At 57.7% G+C, this 19,171-nt stretch overlaps 9 non-coding genes across 9 annotated transcripts; 6 read left to right on the plus strand and 3 right to left on the minus strand.

Annotated features, from left to right (window-relative positions):
- The first annotated feature begins 3,677 nt into the window (after window positions 1-3,677).
- On the plus strand, window positions 3,678-3,751 carry TRNAN-GUU (transfer RNA asparagine (anticodon GUU)). Its single transcript has one exon. It is a non-coding gene; the product is annotated as a tRNA-Asn (tRNA).
- A 949-nt stretch (window positions 3,752-4,700) lies between these two features.
- TRNAH-GUG (transfer RNA histidin (anticodon GUG)) lies at window positions 4,701-4,772 on the plus strand. Its single transcript has one exon. It is a non-coding gene; the product is annotated as a tRNA-His (tRNA).
- A 1,083-nt stretch (window positions 4,773-5,855) lies between these two features.
- Window positions 5,856-5,949, minus strand: TRNAI-UAU (transfer RNA isoleucine (anticodon UAU)). The gene is made up of 2 exons: window positions 5,912-5,949; window positions 5,856-5,891 (listed from the first exon to the last, which is right to left on the minus strand). It is a non-coding gene; the product is annotated as a tRNA-Ile (tRNA).
- Window positions 5,950-9,157: 3,208 nt separating this feature from the next.
- On the plus strand, window positions 9,158-9,231 carry TRNAN-GUU (transfer RNA asparagine (anticodon GUU)). The gene has a single exon. It is a non-coding gene; the product is annotated as a tRNA-Asn (tRNA).
- Window positions 9,232-10,180: 949 nt separating this feature from the next.
- Window positions 10,181-10,252, plus strand: TRNAH-GUG (transfer RNA histidin (anticodon GUG)). Its single transcript has one exon. It is a non-coding gene; the product is annotated as a tRNA-His (tRNA).
- Window positions 10,253-11,335: 1,083 nt separating this feature from the next.
- On the minus strand, window positions 11,336-11,429 carry TRNAI-UAU (transfer RNA isoleucine (anticodon UAU)). The gene is made up of 2 exons: window positions 11,392-11,429; window positions 11,336-11,371 (listed from the first exon to the last, which is right to left on the minus strand). It is a non-coding gene; the product is annotated as a tRNA-Ile (tRNA).
- Window positions 11,430-14,637: 3,208 nt separating this feature from the next.
- On the plus strand, window positions 14,638-14,711 carry TRNAN-GUU (transfer RNA asparagine (anticodon GUU)). Its single transcript has one exon. It is a non-coding gene; the product is annotated as a tRNA-Asn (tRNA).
- A 949-nt stretch (window positions 14,712-15,660) lies between these two features.
- Window positions 15,661-15,732, plus strand: TRNAH-GUG (transfer RNA histidin (anticodon GUG)). Its single transcript has one exon. It is a non-coding gene; the product is annotated as a tRNA-His (tRNA).
- A 1,083-nt stretch (window positions 15,733-16,815) lies between these two features.
- Window positions 16,816-16,909, minus strand: TRNAI-UAU (transfer RNA isoleucine (anticodon UAU)). Its single transcript has 2 exons — window positions 16,872-16,909; window positions 16,816-16,851 (listed from the first exon to the last, which is right to left on the minus strand). It is a non-coding gene; the product is annotated as a tRNA-Ile (tRNA).
- Window positions 16,910-19,171: the final 2,262 nt, after the last annotated feature.

Below are 19,171 nucleotides of genomic sequence, written 5' to 3' on the forward strand. Positions count from 1 at the left end.
TCAACCATTGGGACAGATCAAACGAGGAACCACGGTGGGGGGGGGGGAAGTCTGGCAACTTGATTATATCGGTCCATTGAAGGAATATCGACGACAGCGATATGCCTGTGTAGCAGTAGACACCTGTTCTGGGCTGGCTGTCATCATTCCTAGCCACTATAGTAATGCTTTTACAAATATTTGGTGTTTGAATACCATTGAGTTGTACTGTGACACCCCTACTGAAATACAATATAATTCGTACGCAGTAACCATTGTCATTCAGGGTGAGCAACAGTGGAAGCCAGTACCAGCCGAGCACCTTAGGCAAAGAGAGTAGTCAGGGACAGAAGTATGTTGTCTTCCCCTCCCTCCTCTTATTTTCCCAGGTATGCCTGGATTGTACCTCAGCCACAAGAGAATGTCTGGATGACTCTAGCCAACGTCATGGAACAAGATCACCTGTGCTTAAGTACTGCTACTCCACAGAACCCATTTTCTACCTTCTTGGTTGGCGCACCATTGACGGCAGAAGAATTAACAGTCCTGTGTAACACCACACACAGCAGCGGCCAGTCTTCTTGTACACAGTGGAACAGCTCCTGGGATGGCTGACTATTCCGAGCAGGCATATCGCCTGCGTTACCACCGCAAGAACTGCAGTTGCTAGGGTCTTTGTCCACTACTTACTGTACTATGTTTAACTATACTGAGAAAAATCAGTCCGAAGCCTGGTGGGTGAGCAATACCAAGGCAATTTACCAAAACGCCACTGCTTGGTGTAACATCACTACTACCAAGTGGAAAACGTCCTTTAAAATCGCAAGTGCTCAAGCATTAGCTACATTAACTAAACTCAGCTGTTGGTTAAGTAAATTTAGTAACGCTACCAGTAGTGCTTTAGCGGGCTTGCTGACTGATGTTGATTCCGTACGATAAGCTACACTGCAGAATCGTGCTGCCATTGATTTTCTATTGCTAGTCCATTGTCATGGCTGTCAAGATGTTAAAGGCATGTGTTGTATGAATTTAAGTGATCATTCACAATCCATTCATGCAAAGATCCAAGAACTACAACACTTAACAAGTGTTAACACTTAACACTTAACACTTAACTGCAAGCTAGTGATGAGTGGAACCCTTTTGGGATGTGGATATGGGGATGGCCTTGGTTACAGAAATTATTGATTTTTTACTGCTCACTATTTGTAATTTTTCTTTGTATTTCATGTTGTATCCCTTGAATGCTATCTTTATTACGTTCTATTATGGACTCCTTTTTACAACACCACGTTGTTTGTGTGGTGGAATACAGACGTGTTCCAACAACGGACCACGTGGTGGCATATATCCGAACTACGTGATACTTGATGAGAATGGTCCGTGTTGTAACTTTTTGTATCTGTACCACCTGATACTTGGTGAGAATAGTCTAGTGTTGTAACTTTTTAGTGCCTTAACACAATACCGCTGTGTTAAGCGGGATACAAATAAGTAACTAACAAGGTCTTGGAAATCTGTGAGAAAGATCAGCGGCTGGTTACATATAGAGGTAACATATAATATACATATTATATATGTAATATATACATATTATATATGTAATACATATTATATACATATTATATACATATATATTATACATATAATATATATTATATATGTATTATATATATTATATATATGTTGGTTACATATTATATACATATAATACAATATATATTCTGTGGCTGGAAGCCACAGAATCACCATGAGAAGCAGTCAACATGAAGGTCAGAAGCTGAAGAGTAATGAAATAGTGACCCCCAAAGTCAAATGTGGCCCCTGAAATAAGTCTGCACGCGTGCGCAGTATCATAGCCCTGTTATGCATCCAGGACGGAGTTGGGCTAGACTCCCTGCACTTGCTGGCCCCAGGTGCTGGGACTCCCACCTACCATGAATAATCATAAATACTGGAGTTTTCCGAAGGAAAGAGAGGCTGCTACACAACAGAGGACCACATTGACTCCTTGGGGATGCCCGAAAAGATTGTGCCTGAAGACTCTCTCTCTCACCATGCAGACAATCAGGACAAGCATTGAAGTGGTCCTTCTCGAGATTACGATCTAGTCGGTCTGTTTGTAAGTATCTACTAATAAACTGCTTGCTACTGAAGAATGTTTGTGTGTGTGTCTGTGTGAGTTTGTGCTGGCTTGCCAAACGGGAAGTTTGGCCCCCGGGAAACTAGCTAGAACAGCAAGAGCACTCCTTTGCTGCGGAGCCGCCTGCTGCGGCCTCTGGGGGACTGGGTAGTGTGGGGAGCTCAGGCCAGAAAGACAAGGCAGCTGCTGCGGCAGGCGAGTCGCATCCCACAGATCCGGAGACCCTTTCTGAGTCACCCAGTGCCTCGCAGGAGCCACCAGGAAACAAATATTCTCCCTCACCGAGGGGGGATTTGTCAGAAGACAGGACTGCCCTGGAGCTGGGTGCACAAGCAAGCGCAGGATGGCTGTTGTAAGAGAGGAAATGCCCTGTTCCCCGTGCCTGCTCCGAGCTCTTGTGGCACTGATCAGGTCCCCTTGCTTTCAGGCTGCCCCCAAGGTGGGAGGCCTGGCTTGCTGTGGCAATAGGGAGCCCTTCCCCGGCCGGGAATCGAACCTAGGCCGCGGCGGTGAGAGTGCCAAATCCTGACCACGAGACCACCAGCGAGGAGTGGCCCAACCCGCCTGGGCACCCACTGGTGGGCACCAGCCCAGTCCTGCCGGGGACCGGCCCCTCCAAGCACAGCCCCACACAGCTTCTTAGCTCCTAACACCTTGGCAAATGCCCTCCTGCGTTAAATTCAGCTGCAGCTCTCCTAGGTGTGCCTCTGTGGGACAAAACTGCCCGTACTTCCATTTCAAGCCAGGAGGCTTCACGCACTGCTGTGCGCCTAGAGCACAGAACCGGCTCCCTGGAAGGCGAGTCTGTCCTCTGCCAGGGTCAGTCCAGCCCCACGCAGAGCGAACAGATAAAGCGGAGGAGGAGGAGAGCTTGAGAAGGGCTGAGGCAGAGGAAACCTCACTCAAACGCCTGCTCGGAAACAACCCCTGCCTCAAGCACTTCTTATTCCGGAAGTCTCTGCAAAATGGTCCTGAGGGTGCTGACAGGGTCTGATGGTGCTGGGGCTTGCAGGAAGCACAGGCACCCCTCCGTACCTACGGGCAGCGGATGCTGGGTGGTGCTCAGGGCTTGTCCAGGAGAGGAGCCTCCCGCTGCTGGCACCACTTCTACACCTTGCTCCGTGCAGGGGTGGCCAGAGGGAGGGGAGCCAATCCCTCACCCTGGCTCACCTCAGCCAGGTCAGCAGTGCTGTGTGCGTGGCCACTGCCCTGCCTCCAGCACCGGGAGCAGGGCGGGTAAAGGCCTGGGAAATGGCCTTTAAGGAGAGCTGCGCTGCCCAGCTCCCCCTCGACACACAGCGCGCGGGCAAGTGACGCTGCAAGAGACTGAGAAAAGGCCTGCGCTCGAGCCAGCTGCACCACGTGGTGCGTGCACATGCCCTCCACGTGCAGTGCTCTGTGTGCATGGAGCAGCACGGAAACCGGGGTGTGTCTCTGTCCGGGCCTTTGCCTGGGTCTTGGGATCTGGCCCAGGATCAGGGGCATTGCCAGTCCCTCAGCACCAAGGTGTGTGATGACACAGAAGGGAGCATCATGGAGACAGCGCTTGGTGGGGGTCTCTGTGGCGCAATGGGTGAGCGCGCTCGGCTGTTAACCGAGAGGCTGGTGGTTCGAGCCCACCCAGGGACGGCCTCCTTTTGGTGGCACACCTGGGCTCAACAGGTGCACACTGGAGCCCTTGCCACAGCCACCCTGAGAGACCCTCCTCAGCACCCGCGGGGGGAATTGCCGCAGCCATGACGAGTGGCACTCCCCAGCATCTGCTGGGGGGTGGAAGCGCGTGCTGGCTTCTCCCACATCCCTCCCAGGAAACGGCTCCTCTGCAGGGTGGCTGGCTCCGCCTGCCTGCAGTTGCCAGAGCAGAGGCCTCTTGGCACTTTAGCAGCCCTTCCAGGGTCTCGTACCCTCAAGATCCTGCATGCAGGCCTCAGAGGAGGCTGCTGCTCAGCCTTTTGCTTTGGCATGGGCCTGACCACAGATTTACCTAGCCCTTTAATCCCGCCGTGGTCTTGTTGTCCAAGTCAATCCCCAGAATTTACACTTCTCCTGTACAACCGAGAGTTAGGTCCCGACAAGTGATGCTGTCTGTGCGGGGCTGAATTTTCCAATTTCCCCCAGAGACATGCAGAGGTCCTGCGGAGGACCTACAAGGGCACTGCGGCTCTCAAGGCCAAGGTAGCCATGGGTAAATCTTGTGTCTTCTCCCTCGAGTGCCTGGAGGGTCCAGTGCTTGGCATTTGTGACCAAGACTAGCTTGGAGTTGCTGCAGCTGCTCGGTCTCTTGCGAGAAGGCTTCCAGCCTCCCTGAGGTAGGAGGCGGGCTACTGGAGACAGGACTTGTGTTCTGCCCCTTCTGCTGGCGTGCGGTGGGGTCCTGCCAATGGAGGTGGGGGCAAATGCGCGTGATGGGGCTGCAGAGTCAGCTTCTGTTGCTCCTGGGAGCATGCATGGGGGATGGGTGCTGCAGGGTGCCTGCAGGAAGGGCAGTTAAGAGGCCCTTGCTGTTCCCACCCTATTGCCTGAAGGAGGCAGGAGAGAAATAATGCCCAAGGAGCAAAGGCGGTCAGTCACATGCGCAGCTGTGATCGTATAGTGGTTAGTACTCTGCGTTGTGGCCGCAGCAACCTCGGTTCGAATCCGAGTCACAGCAAGGGTTTTGCAAAGCCCGCGGCCTGAGCGGGGGAGTTTGAAAAGACAAGGGAGGCACCTGCAAGGACGGGCCAAGGGTTTCTTTCTTTCCAAAGATGCCGTGGCCTAGGAAGGAGGTACAAGCTCTTCCGTGCTCTCTGTCCCAAACATTCAACGGGCTCGTGCCTAAAACGATGTCCTGCTGTCTAGTGACTGTGCAGCGTCTTCTCCTGTGGGGCTGCCGTGGCAGCTGCGCGTGCCTCTGGGAAAGCATTCAGGCTTCTGCATTCTCTGGGCAAAAGCTTGAGAACTGAGAGACTCTGCCTGGAAAGCACCCAGCTTTTCACCTCCCTTTCTCTTCCCCTCGCTCCCCATTTTGCAGCAAGGGGACTTTCAGCTCCACACCAAAACCACCACCCTGCAACCCCAGCCCAGCCGTGGCTGCCATCGCACTCCGCAGAGACCCAACACCACTAGCTCTTCCCTGGGAGGAAGAGCACATTTTCTTCTCCACGGGGAGCGTGTGACTTTTCCGAGGTTATGCCTCCACGCTTGGCCATGCCTCCATGTTCTGACCAAGCTGTAAGCTGGCTGTGGGAAGGACACCCTCTGTGGAAGGGCAGAGCCGCCTTTCTCCCTTAGCTGCAGCGTGAGAGGAGCGGTGGGGCGGCAGGTTTTGCCTGCAGCTCCACGCCAGTGCGTGGCTGTGGAGAGTCAAGAGTGCTTCCTCCTGGCCTGCCTGGAGGTGGAAGGGTTGTGTAGGAAGGATCGGCCACAGCGAGGCTGGGCAGCGGGTGCTGGGAGAGTGTCCGAATGCTGAAAAGTCAAAGGGAAATGATAGCATCTGAGCACTGAGCGAGCTCTGGACGCTCCCTTCTCTGCACCTGCTGCAGAGAAGGGAGGAGAGCCCAGCTCTGCCTCTGGGGTCCTGAACTGAGTGCTCTGTGGGCAGAGCCCCGGTGAAGCCTGCAAGGGCCCCAAGTGCTTCTGCTTGTCCCGGGTGTCTGTATTGTCAGTTCCCGGGATGTCTGTATTGCGACAGACATCACGGCTACACAGGTGCCCTGCCCAAGGCAAGGGGAAGCGCTGCTTGATCAAAAGCCCATGCTCCAGGTGAGGCTTGAACTCACACCCTCAGCATCCCTCTGCTTTGCACTGCTGTATAAGTGCTGCGCGCTGGCCCATTGCGCCACTGGAGCACACTTGGAAAGGTGGACTGGAGCCCACGAGCAGACACCTTTGCCTGTGATTACCAGGGCTCATCAGCATTAACCTGGCACCTCAAGTGCTTTCCTCTTGCCTCGCCCAACAGGGAGCAGCAAGTGTGTGCCCCCCGTTGTGCGTCAGGCTTGCAATATGCACCAGGGCACGGAGAGAGAGGGCAAAAGCACCAAGGGTGGCCTCTCCTCAAGGGAGGGATGATAACTTTATGCCCTCTTCACAACAGATTGTTGCCCTCGGCTACCAGGCCTTTTATCATCTTCTCCCTCTCAGTAATGAGCAGACAAGCACAAACAACAGCAGCCACCTGCCCTGCTCTTTTGGCAGCAAGAGCGCTCCTGAGGTTCGGAGACTTTCGCAATCAACTCCCTTCAAACGAGAGAGATGCTGTCTCTTTTGCTGTCTGTTATACATGCTTGCAGTACCTGGGCCTCTGTAGCTGTGCCTCTGCTCTCCTTGGTTTCAGTGTTGCAAATTGTGCCCTTTCTCTCTTTGGCTTTTGTTCAGCCAAGGGTGCCGGAGAAGTCTTTGGTCCTGCGGCCTGGGGGGCTGGCTACGTCCCAGAGGGCCACAGGCAGCTGACAGCAGGCAGCATTAGTGTCCTCTGTCTCTTCTGGGGGCACAGGTTGGTTCCACAACGTCCGGGAGATAGATACACGAGTGCTGTTGAATCCCAGTGCGAGGGGCAGCAGAAACGAGGTCCAAAGCCCTTGCCCCTTTACTAAGCGACATGTCTGCAAGCAAAGCAGGTGCTTAGGAAGAGGCCACCCTTGCAGGGACAATGCGGGCAGAAGAAGACAACAGAAGAAGAGGCTGCTGCCAGCAGCAGGCCAAAAGCGCGCGACCGTCATCCAGCTCCTCAGGAAGGATTCACAAAGCCCCTTCCTGAGTTTGTTGAAGGACAGGGAGATGCTTTGTTCCTGGTTCAGAGGAGACTCGTGGACAGGCTTCAAGGAGCCTTGAATTTGAAAGAGGCTGACAGAGCTGTCAAGCAGCCTTGAGCTGACCGTGGCTTACAGGGAGCTACTAGGTGCAGCTTTGAAACCGAATGGAATGGTGCCCGCGGGCAAATCTGGGCACTCGGCCCTGGGAAAGGCAGCACCTGCGCTGAAAACCCCACGCAGAGCCCATCGCAGGAGCAGAGTGGCAGTGCAGTGGGAGCAGCTGGGCCCGTGACCCAGAGGGTGATCGATCCACAGAGCCTCTGCTACGCAGCATTTCCCTTCCGTGTTTCATCACGCGATGCATCATGTCTTCAACTTGATAGGGAATCCTGCCCACAGGGCTTGTCTGCCTGTCTGCACGGGTGGCCGTCTATCCTCTGCTCCCCAGCCCGCCCCTGTGCTGCCCCCTCTCTCCTGTCTTCAGGCCCCAGATCCGAGTGCTAGCTCAGCCCTGGGCAGGGAAGGGGCAGCATCCCAAGAGGAAGCTCCGTCTCCGTGGGGCCTGGCAAAGTCAGGACGGACAGCTCCTGATCTGGGACCCAGGTGGCTCTGGGGTTTGGCGCTCTGGCAGCTGGGGACCGTCTGAGGGAGCCCCAGAGCCCGTGACTGACAGCTGTGTTGCAGGGCTGGGCGGACTGTTCAGGGAGCCTGCTAGGGACCCTGTCCTGGGCACAGCTGTCAGGTGATGGTTCGAGAGCACGGAAGGGGAGCTTCCGAATGCCCCGGTCAGTGTGCAAGAGCACCAGCGCTCATGCCAGTGGTGACATTCACCGGGAAGCGTGGGAAGGGTCTCTCCTGGGCTTTGCTGCGGGGCCGCCTGCTGCGGCCTCTGGGGGACTGGGTAGTGCGGGGAGCTCAGGCCAGAAAGACAAGGCAGCTGCTGCGGCAGGCGAGTCGCATCCCACAGATCCGGAGACCCTTTCTGAGTCACCCAGTGCCTCGCAGGAGCCACCAGGAAACAAATATTCTCCCTCACCGAGGGGGGATTTGTCAGAAGACAGGACTGCCCTGGAGCTGGGTGCACAAGCAAGCGCAGGATGGCTGTTGTAAGAGAGGAAATGCCCTGTTCCCCGTGCCTGCTCCGAGCTCTTGTGGCACTGATCAGGTCCCCTTGCTTTCAGGCTGCCCCCAAGGTGGGAGGCCTGGCTTGCTGTGGCAATAGGGAGCCCTTCCCCGGCCGGGAATCGAACCTAGGCCGCGGCGGTGAGAGTGCCAAATCCTGACCACGAGACCACCAGCGAGGAGTGGCCCAACCCGCCTGGGCACCCACTGGTGGGCACCAGCCCAGTCCTGCCGGGGACCGGCCCCTCCAAGCACAGCCCCACACAGCTTCTTAGCTCCTAACACCTTGGCAAATGCCCTCCTGCGTTAAATTCAGCTGCAGCTCTCCTAGGTGTGCCTCTGTGGGACAAAACTGCCCGTACTTCCATTTCAAGCCAGGAGGTTTCACGCACTGCTGTGCGCCTAGAGCACAGAACCTGGAAGGCGAGTCTGTCCTCTGCCAGGGTCAGTCCAGCCCCACGCAGAGCGAACAGATAAAGCGGAGGAGGAGGAGAGCTTGAGAAGGGCTGAGGCAGAGGAAACCTCACTCAAACGCCTGCTCGGAAACAACCCCTGCCTCAAGCACTTCTTATTCCGGAAGTCTCTGCAAAATGGTCCTGAGGGCGCTGACAGGGTCTGATGGTGCTGGGGCTTGCAGGAAGCACAGGCACCCCTCCGTACCTACGGGCAGCGGATGCTGGGTGGTGCTCAGGGCTTGTCCAGGAGAGGAGCCTCCCGCTGCTGGCACCACTTCTACACCTTGCTCCGTGCAGGGGTGGCCAGAGGGAGGGGAGCCAATCCCTCACCCTGGCTCACCTCAGCCAGGTCAGCAGTGCTGTGTGCGCGGCCACTGCCCTGCCTCCAGCACCGGGAGCAGGGCGGGTAAAGGCCTGGGAAATGGCCTTTAAGGAGAGCTGCGCTGCCCAGCTCCCCCTCGACACACAGCGCGTGGGCAAGTGACGCTGCAAGAGACTGAGAAAAGGCCTGCGCTCGAGCCAGCTGCACCACGTGGTGCGTGCACATGCCCTCCACGTGCAGTGCTCTGTGTGCATGGAGCAGCACGGAAACCGGGGTGTGTCTCTGTCCGGGCCTTTGCCTGGGTCTTGGGATCTGGCCCAGGATCAGGGGCATTGCCAGTCCCTCAGCACCAAGGTGTGTGATGACACAGAAGGGAGCATCATGGAGACAGCGCTTGGTGGGGGTCTCTGTGGCGCAATGGGTGAGCGCGCTCGGCTGTTAACTGAGAGGCTGGTGGTTCGAGCCCACCCAGGGACGGCCTCCTTTTGGTGGCACACCTGGGCTCAACAGGTGCACACTGGAGCCCTTGCCACAGCCACCCTGAGAGACCCTCCTCAGCACCCGCGGGGGGAATTGCCGCAGCCATGACGAGTGGCACTCCCCAGCATCTGCTGGGGGGTGGAAGCGCGTGCTGGCTTCTCCCACATCCCTCCCAGGAAACGGCTCCTCTGCAGGGTGGCTGGCTCCGCCTGCCTGCAGTTGCCAGAGCAGAGGCCTCTTGGCACTTTAGCAGCCCTTCCAGGGTCTCGTACCCTCAAGATCCTGCATGCAGGCCTCAGAGGAGGCTGCTGCTCAGCCTTTTGCTTTGGCATGGGCCTGACCACAGATTTACCTAGCCCTTTAATCCCGCCGTGGTCTTGTTGTCCAAGTCAATCCCCAGAATTTACACTTCTCCTGTACAACCGAGAGTTAGGTCCCGACAAGTGATGCTGTCTGTGCGGGGCTGAATTTTCCAATTTCCCCCAGAGACATGCAGAGGTCCTGCGGAGGACCTACAAGGGCACTGCGGCTCTCAAGGCCAAGGTAGCCATGGGTAAATCTTGTGTCTTCTCCCTCGAGTGCCTGGAGGGTCCAGTGCTTGGCATTTGTGACCAAGACTAGCTTGGAGTTGCTGCAGCTGCTCGGTCTCTTGCGAGAAGGCTTCCAGCCTCCCTGAGGTAGGAGGCGGGCTACTGGAGACAGGACTTGTGTTCTGCCCCTTCTGCTGGCGTGCGGTGGGGTCCTGCCAATGGAGGTGGGGGCAAATGCGCGTGATGGGGCTGCAGAGTCAGCTTCTGTTGCTCCTGGGAGCATGCATGGGGGATGGGTGCTGCAGGGTGCCTGCAGGAAGGGCAGTTAAGAGGCCCTTGCTGTTCCCACCCTATTGCCTGAAGGAGGCAGGAGAGAAATAATGCCCAAGGAGCAAAGGCGGTCAGTCACATGCGCAGCTGTGATCGTATAGTGGTTAGTACTCTGCGTTGTGGCCGCAGCAACCTCGGTTCGAATCCGAGTCACAGCAAGGGTTTTGCAAAGCCCGCGGCCTGAGCGGGGGAGTTTGAAAAGACAAGGGAGGCACCTGCAAGGACGGGCCAAGGGTTTCTTTCTTTCCAAAGATGCCGTGGCCTAGGAAGGAGGTACAAGCTCTTCCGTGCTCTCTGTCCCAAACATTCAACGGGCTCGTGCCTAAAACGATGTCCTGCTGTCTAGTGACTGTGCAGCGTCTTCTCCTGTGGGGCTGCCGTGGCAGCTGCGCGTGCCTCTGGGAAAGCATTCAGGCTTCTGCATTCTCTGGGCAAAAGCTTGAGAACTGAGAGACTCTGCCTGGAAAGCACCCAGCTTTTCACCTCCCTTTCTCTTCCCCTCGCTCCCCATTTTGCAGCAAGGGGACTTTCAGCTCCACACCAAAACCACCACCCTGCAACCCCAGCCCAGCCGTGGCTGCCATCGCACTCCGCAGAGACCCAACACCACTAGCTCTTCCCTGGGAGGAAGAGCACATTTTCTTCTCCACGGGGAGCGTGTGACTTTTCCGAGGTTATGCCTCCACGCTTGGCCATGCCTCCATGTTCTGACCAAGCTGTAAGCTGGCTGTGGGAAGGACACCCTCTGTGGAAGGGCAGAGCCGCCTTTCTCCCTTAGCTGCAGCGTGAGAGGAGCGGTGGGGCGGCAGGTTTTGCCTGCAGCTCCACGCCAGTGCGTGGCTGTGGAGAGTCAAGAGTGCTTCCTCCTGGCCTGCCTGGAGGTGGAAGGTTTGTGTAGGAAGGATCGGCCACAGCGAGGCTGGGCAGCGGGTGCTGGGAGAGTGTCCGAATGCTGAAAAGTCAAAGGGAAATGATAGCATCTGAGCACTGAGCGAGCTCTGGACGCTCCCTTCTCTGCACCTGCTGCAGAGAAGGGAGGAGAGCCCAGCTCTGCCTCTGGGGTCCTGAACTGAGTGCTCTGTGGGCAGAGCCCCGGTGAAGCCTGCAAGGGCCCCAAGTGCTTCTGCTTGTCCCGGGTGTCTGTATTGTCAGTTCCCGGGATGTCTGTATTGCGACAGACATCACGGCTACACAGGTGCCCTGCCCAAGGCAAGGGGAAGCGCTGCTTGATCAAAAGCCCATGCTCCAGGTGAGGCTTGAACTCACACCCTCAGCATCCCTCTGCTTTGCACTGCTGTATAAGTGCTGCGCGCTGGCCCATTGCGCCACTGGAGCACACTTGGAAAGGTGGACTGGAGCCCACGAGCAGACACCTTTGCCTGTGATTACCAGGGCTCATCAGCATTAACCTGGCACCTCAAGTGCTTTCCTCTTGCCTCGCCCAACAGGGAGCAGCAAGTGTGTGCCCCCCGTTGTGCGTCAGGCTTGCAATATGCACCAGGGCACGGAGAGAGAGGGCAAAAGCACCAAGGGTGGCCTCTCCTCAAGGGAGGGATGATAACTTTATGCCCTCTTCACAACAGATTGTTGCCCTCGGCTACCAGGCCTTTTATCATCTTCTCCCTCTCAGTAATGAGCAGACAAGCACAAACAACAGCAGCCACCTGCCCTGCTCTTTTGGCAGCAAGAGCGCTCCTGAGGTTCGGAGACTTTCGCAATCAACTCCCTTCAAACGAGAGAGATGCTGTCTCTTTTGCTGTCTGTTATACATGCTTGCAGTACCTGGGCCTCTGTAGCTGTGCCTCTGCTCTCCTTGGTTTCAGTGTTGCAAATTGTGCCCTTTCTCTCTTTGGCTTTTGTTCAGCCAAGGGTGCCGGAGAAGTCTTTGGTCCTGCGGCCTGGGGGGCTGGCTACGTCCCAGAGGGCCACAGGCAGCTGACAGCAGGCAGCATTAGTGTCCTCTGTCTCTTCTGGGGGCACAGGTTGGTTCCACAACGTCCGGGAGATAGATACACGAGTGCTGTTGAATCCCAGTGCGAGGGGCAGCAGAAACGAGGTCCAAAGCCCTTGCCCCTTTACTAAGCGACATGTCTGCAAGCAAAGCAGGTGCTTAGGAAGAGGCCACCCTTGCAGGGACAATGCGGGCAGAAGAAGACAACAGAAGAAGAGGCTGCTGCCAGCAGCAGGCCAAAAGCGCGCGACCGTCATCCAGCTCCTCAGGAAGGATTCACAAAGCCCCTTCCTGAGTTTGTTGAAGGACAGGGAGATGCTTTGTTCCTGGTTCAGAGGAGACTCGTGGACAGGCTTCAAGGAGCCTTGAATTTGAAAGAGGCTGACAGAGCTGTCAAGCAGCCTTGAGCTGACCGTGGCTTACAGGGAGCTACTAGGTGCAGCTTTGAAACCGAATGGAATGGTGCCCGCGGGCAAATCTGGGCACTCGGCCCTGGGAAAGGCAGCACCTGCGCTGAAAACCCCACGCAGAGCCCATCGCAGGAGCAGAGTGGCAGTGCAGTGGGAGCAGCTGGGCCCGTGACCCAGAGGGTGATCGATCCACAGAGCCTCTGCTACGCAGCATTTCCCTTCCGTGTTTCATCACGCGATGCATCATGTCTTCAACTTGATAGGGAATCCTGCCCACAGGGCTTGTCTGCCTGTCTGCACGGGTGGCCGTCTATCCTCTGCTCCCCAGCCCGCCCCTGTGCTGCCCCCTCTCTCCTGTCTTCAGGCCCCAGATCCGAGTGCTAGCTCAGCCCTGGGCAGGGAAGGGGCAGCATCCCAAGAGGAAGCTCCGTCTCCGTGGGGCCTGGCAAAGTCAGGACGGACAGCTCCTGATCTGGGACCCAGGTGGCTCTGGGGTTTGGCGCTCTGGCAGCTGGGGACCGTCTGAGGGAGCCCCAGAGCCCGTGACTGACAGCTGTGTTGCAGGGCTGGGCGGACTGTTCAGGGAGCCTGCTAGGGACCCTGTCCTGGGCACAGCTGTCAGGTGATGGTTCGAGAGCACGGAAGGGGAGCTTCCGAATGCCCCGGTCAGTGTGCAAGAGCACCAGCGCTCATGCCAGTGGTGACATTCACCGGGAAGCGTGGGAAGGGTCTCTCCTGGGCTTTGCTGCGGGGCCGCCTGCTGCGGCCTCTGGGGGACTGGGTAGTGCGGGGAGCTCAGGCCAGAAAGACAAGGCAGCTGCTGCGGCAGGCGAGTCGCATCCCACAGATCCGGAGACCCTTTCTGAGTCACCCAGTGCCTCGCAGGAGCCACCAGGAAACAAATATTCTCCCTCACCGAGGGGGGATTTGTCAGAAGACAGGACTGCCCTGGAGCTGGGTGCACAAGCAAGCGCAGGATGGCTGTTGTAAGAGAGGAAATGCCCTGTTCCCCGTGCCTGCTCCGAGCTCTTGTGGCACTGATCAGGTCCCCTTGCTTTCAGGCTGCCCCCAAGGTGGGAGGCCTGGCTTGCTGTGGCAATAGGGAGCCCTTCCCCGGCCGGGAATCGAACCTAGGCCGCGGCGGTGAGAGTGCCAAATCCTGACCACGAGACCACCAGCGAGGAGTGGCCCAACCCGCCTGGGCACCCACTGGTGGGCACCAGCCCAGTCCTGCCGGGGACCGGCCCCTCCAAGCACAGCCCCACACAGCTTCTTAGCTCCTAACACCTTGGCAAATGCCCTCCTGCGTTAAATTCAGCTGCAGCTCTCCTAGGTGTGCCTCTGTGGGACAAAACTGCCCGTACTTCCATTTCAAGCCAGGAGGTTTCACGCACTGCTGTGCGCCTAGAGCACAGAACCTGGAAGGCGAGTCTGTCCTCTGCCAGGGTCAGTCCAGCCCCACGCAGAGCGAACAGATAAAGCGGAGGAGGAGGAGAGCTTGAGAAGGGCTGAGGCAGAGGAAACCTCACTCAAACGCCTGCTCGGAAACAACCCCTGCCTCAAGCACTTCTTATTCCGGAAGTCTCTGCAAAATGGTCCTGAGGGCGCTGACAGGGTCTGATGGTGCTGGGGCTTGCAGGAAGCACAGGCACCCCTCCGTACCTACGGGCAGCGGATGCTGGGTGGTGCTCAGGGCTTGTCCAGGAGAGGAGCCTCCCGCTGCTGGCACCACTTCTACACCTTGCTCCGTGCAGGGGTGGCCAGAGGGAGGGGAGCCAATCCCTCACCCTGGCTCACCTCAGCCAGGTCAGCAGTGCTGTGTGCGCGGCCACTGCCCTGCCTCCAGCACCGGGAGCAGGGCGGGTAAAGGCCTGGGAAATGGCCTTTAAGGAGAGCTGCGCTGCCCAGCTCCCCCTCGACACACAGCGCGTGGGCAAGTGACGCTGCAAGAGACTGAGAAAAGGCCTGCGCTCGAGCCAGCTGCACCACGTGGTGCGTGCACATGCCCTCCACGTGCAGTGCTCTGTGTGCATGGAGCAGCACGGAAACCGGGGTGTGTCTCTGTCCGGGCCTTTGCCTGGGTCTTGGGATCTGGCCCAGGATCAGGGGCATTGCCAGTCCCTCAGCACCAAGGTGTGTGATGACACAGAAGGGAGCATCATGGAGACAGCGCTTGGTGGGGGTCTCTGTGGCGCAATGGGTGAGCGCGCTCGGCTGTTAACTGAGAGGCTGGTGGTTCGAGCCCACCCAGGGACGGCCTCCTTTTGGTGGCACACCTGGGCTCAACAGGTGCACACTGGAGCCCTTGCCACAGCCACCCTGAGAGACCCTCCTCAGCACCCGCGGGGGGAATTGCCGCAGCCATGACGAGTGGCACTCCCCAGCATCTGCTGGGGGGTGGAAGCGCGTGCTGGCTTCTCCCACATCCCTCCCAGGAAACGGCTCCTCTGCAGGGTGGCTGGCTCCGCCTGCCTGCAGTTGCCAGAGCAGAGGCCTCTTGGCACTTTAGCAGCCCTTCCAGGGTCTCGTACCCTCAAGATCCTGCATGCAGGCCTCAGAGGAGGCTGCTGCTCAGCCTTTTGCTTTGGCATGGGCCTGACCACAGATTTACCTAGCCCTTTAATCCCGCCGTGGTCTTGTTGTCCAAGTCAATCCCCAGAATTTACACTTCTCCTGTACAACCGAGAGTTAGGTCCCGACAAGTGATGCTGTCTGTGCGGGGCTGAATTTTCCAATTTCCCCCAGAGACATGCAGAGGTCCTGCGGAGGACCTACAAGGGCACTGCGGCTCTCAAGGCCAAGGTAGCCATGGGTAAATCTTGTGTCTTCTCCCTCGAGTGCCTGGAGGGTCCAGTGCTTGGCATTTGTGACCAAGACTAGCTTGGAGTTGCTGCAGCTGCTCGGTCTCTTGCGAGAAGGCTTCCAGCCTCCCTGAGGTAGGAGGCGGGCTACTGGAGACAGGACTTGTGTTCTGCCCCTTCTGCTGGCGTGCGGTGGGGTCCTGCCAATGGAGGTGGGGGCAAATGCGCGTGATGGGGCTGCAGAGTCAGCTTCTGTTGCTCCTGGGAGCATGCATGGGGGATGGGTGCTGCAGGGTGCCTGCAGGAAGGGCAGTTAAGAGGCCCTTGCTGTTCCCACCCTATTGCCTGAAGGAGGCAGGAGAGAAATAATGCCCAAGGAGCAAAGGCGGTCAGTCACATGCGCAGCTGTGATCGTATAGTGGTTAGTACTCTGCGTTGTGGCCGCAGCAACCTCGGTTCGAATCCGAGTCACAGCAAGGGTTTTGCAAAGCCCGCGGCCTGAGCGGGGGAGTTTGAAAAGACAAGGGAGGCACCTGCAAGGACGGGCCAAGGGTTTCTTTCTTTCCAAAGATGCCGTGGCCTAGGAAGGAGGTACAAGCTCTTCCGTGCTCTCTGTCCCAAACATTCAACGGGCTCGTGCCTAAAACGATGTCCTGCTGTCTAGTGACTGTGCAGCGTCTTCTCCTGTGGGGCTGCCGTGGCAGCTGCGCGTGCCTCTGGGAAAGCATTCAGGCTTCTGCATTCTCTGGGCAAAAGCTTGAGAACTGAGAGACTCTGCCTGGAAAGCACCCAGCTTTTCACCTCCCTTTCTCTTCCCCTCGCTCCCCATTTTGCAGCAAGGGGACTTTCAGCTCCACACCAAAACCACCACCCTGCAACCCCAGCCCAGCCGTGGCTGCCATCGCACTCCGCAGAGACCCAACACCACTAGCTCTTCCCTGGGAGGAAGAGCACATTTTCTTCTCCACGGGGAGCGTGTGACTTTTCCGAGGTTATGCCTCCACGCTTGGCCATGCCTCCATGTTCTGACCAAGCTGTAAGCTGGCTGTGGGAAGGACACCCTCTGTGGAAGGGCAGAGCCGCCTTTCTCCCTTAGCTGCAGCGTGAGAGGAGCGGTGGGGCGGCAGGTTTTGCCTGCAGCTCCACGCCAGTGCGTGGCTGTGGAGAGTCAAGAGTGCTTCCTCCTGGCCTGCCTGGAGGTGGAAGGGTTGTGTAGGAAGGATCGGCCACAGCGAGGCTGGGCAGCGGGTGCTGGGAGAGTGTCCGAATGCTGAAAAGTCAAAGGGAAATGATAGCATCTGAGCACTGAGCGAGCTCTGGACGCTCCCTTCTCTGCACCTGCTGCAGAGAAGGGAGGAGAGCCCAGCTCTGCCTCTGGGGTCCTGAACTGAGTGCTCTGTGGGCAGAGCCCCGGTGAAGCCTGCAAGGGCCCCAAGTGCTTCTGCTTGTCCCGGGTGTCTGTATTGTCAGTTCCCGGGATGTCTGTATTGCGACAGACATCACGGCTACACAGGTGCCCTGCCCAAGGCAAGGGGAAGCGCTGCTTGATCAAAAGCCCATGCTCCAGGTGAGGCTTGAACTCACACCCTCAGCATCCCTCTGCTTTGCACTGCTGTATAAGTGCTGCGCGCTGGCCCATTGCGCCACTGGAGCACACTTGGAAAGGTGGACTGGAGCCCACGAGCAGACACCTTTGCCTGTGATTACCAGGGCTCATCAGCATTAACCTGGCACCTCAAGTGCTTTCCTCTTGCCTCGCCCAACAGGGAGCAGCAAGTGTGTGCCCCCCGTTGTGCGTCAGGCTTGCAATATGCACCAGGGCACGGAGAGAGAGGGCAAAAGCACCAAGGGTGGCCTCTCCTCAAGGGAGGGATGATAACTTTATGCCCTCTTCACAACAGATTGTTGCCCTCGGCTACCAGGCCTTTTATCATCTTCTCCCTCTCAGTAATGAGCAGACAAGCACAAACAACAGCAGCCACCTGCCCTGCTCTTTTGGCAGCAAGAGCGCTCCTGAGGTTCGGAGACTTTCGCAATCAACTCCCTTCAAACGAGAGAGATGCTGTCTCTTTTGCTGTCTGTTATACATGCTTGCAGTACCTGGGCCTCTGTAGCTGTGCCTCTGCTCTCCTTGGTTTCAGTGTTGCAAATTGTGCCCTTTCTCTCTTTGGCTTTTGTTCAGCCAAGGGTGCCGGAGAAGTCTTTGGTCCTGCGGCCTGGGGGGCTGGCTACGTCCCAGAGGGCCACAGGCAGCTGACAGCAGGCAGCATTAGTGTCCTCTGTCTCTTCTGGGGGCACAGGTTGGTTCCACAACGTCCGGGAGATAGATACACGAGTGCTGTTGAATCCCAGTGCGAGGGGCAGCAGAAACGAGGTCCAAAGCCCTTGCCCCTTTACTAAGCGACATGTCTGCAAGCAAAGCAGGTGCTTAGGAAGAGGCCACTCTTGCAGGGACAATGCGGGCAGAAGAAGACAACAGAAGAAGAGGCTGCTGCCAGCAGCAGGCCAAAAGCGCGCGACCGTCATCCAGCTCCTCAGGAAGGATTCACAAAGCCCCTTCCTGAGTTTGTTGAAGGACAGGGAGATGCTTTGTTCCTGGTTCAGAGGAGACTCGTGGACAGGCTTCAAGGAGCCTTGAATTTGAAAGAGGCTGACAGAGCTGTCAAGCAGCCTTGAGCTGACCGTGGCTTACAGGGAGCTACTAGGTGCAGCTTTGAAACCGAATGGAATGGTGCCCGCGGGCAAATCTGGGCACTCGGCCCTGGGAAAGGCAGCACCTGCGCTGAAAACCCCACGCAGAGCCCACCGCAGGAGCAGAGTGGCAGTGCAGTGGGAGCAGCTGGGCCCGTGACCCAGAGGGTGATCGATCCACAGAGCCTCTGCTACGCAGCATTTCCCTTCCGTGTTTCATCACGCGATGCATCATGTCTTCAACTTGATAGGGAATCCTGCCCACAGGGCTTGTCTGCCTGTCTGCGAGGGTGGCCGTCTATCCTCTGCTCCCCAGCCCGCCCCTGTGCTGCCCCCTCTCTCCTGTCTTCAGGCCCCAGATCCGAGTGCTAGCTCAGCCCTGGGCAGGGAAGGGGCAGCATCCCAAGAGGAAGCTCCATCTCCGTGGGGCCTGGCAAAGTCAGGACAGACAGCTCCTGATCTGGGACCCAGGTGGCTCTGGGGTTTGGCGCTCTGGCAGCTGGGGACCGTCTGAGGGAGCCCCAGAGCCCGTGACTGACAGCTGTGTTGCAGGGCTGGGCGGACTGTTCAGGGAGCCTGCTAGGGACCCTGTCCTGGGCACAGCTGTCAGGTGATGGTTCGAGAGCACGGAAGGGGAGCTTCCGAATGCCCCGGTCAGTGTGCAAGAGCACCAGCGCTCATGCCAGTGGTGACATTCACCGGGAAGCGTGGGAAGGGTCTCTCCTGGGCTTTGCTGCGGGGCCGCCTGCTGCGGCCTCTGGGGGACTGGGTAGTGCGGGGAGCTCAGGCCAGAAAGACAAGGCAGCTGCTGCGGCAGGCGAGTCGCATCCCACAGATCCGGAGACCCTTTCTGAGTCACCCAGTGCCTCGCAGGAGCCACCAGGAAACAAATATTCTCCCTCACCGAGGGGGGATTTGTCAGAAGACAGGACTGCCCTGGAGCTGGGTGCACAAGCAAGCGCAGGATGGCTGTTGTAAGAGAGGAAATGCCCTGTTCCCCGTGCCTGCTCCGAGCTCTTGTGGCACTGATCAGGTCCCCTTGCTTTCAGGCTGCCCCCAAGGTGGGAGGCCTGGCTTGCTGTGGCAATAGGGAGCCCTTCCCCGGCCGGGAATCGAACCTAGGCCGCGGCGGTGAGAGTGCCAAATCCTGACCACGAGACCACCAGCGAGGAGTGGCCCAACCCGCCTGGGCACCCACTGGTGGGCACCAGCCCAGTCCTGCCG

This window comes from Rhea pennata, chromosome 13, assembly GCF_028389875.1.
Source record: "Rhea pennata isolate bPtePen1 chromosome 13, bPtePen1.pri, whole genome shotgun sequence".
Lineage (NCBI taxonomy): Eukaryota > Metazoa > Chordata > Aves > Rheiformes > Rheidae > Rhea > Rhea pennata.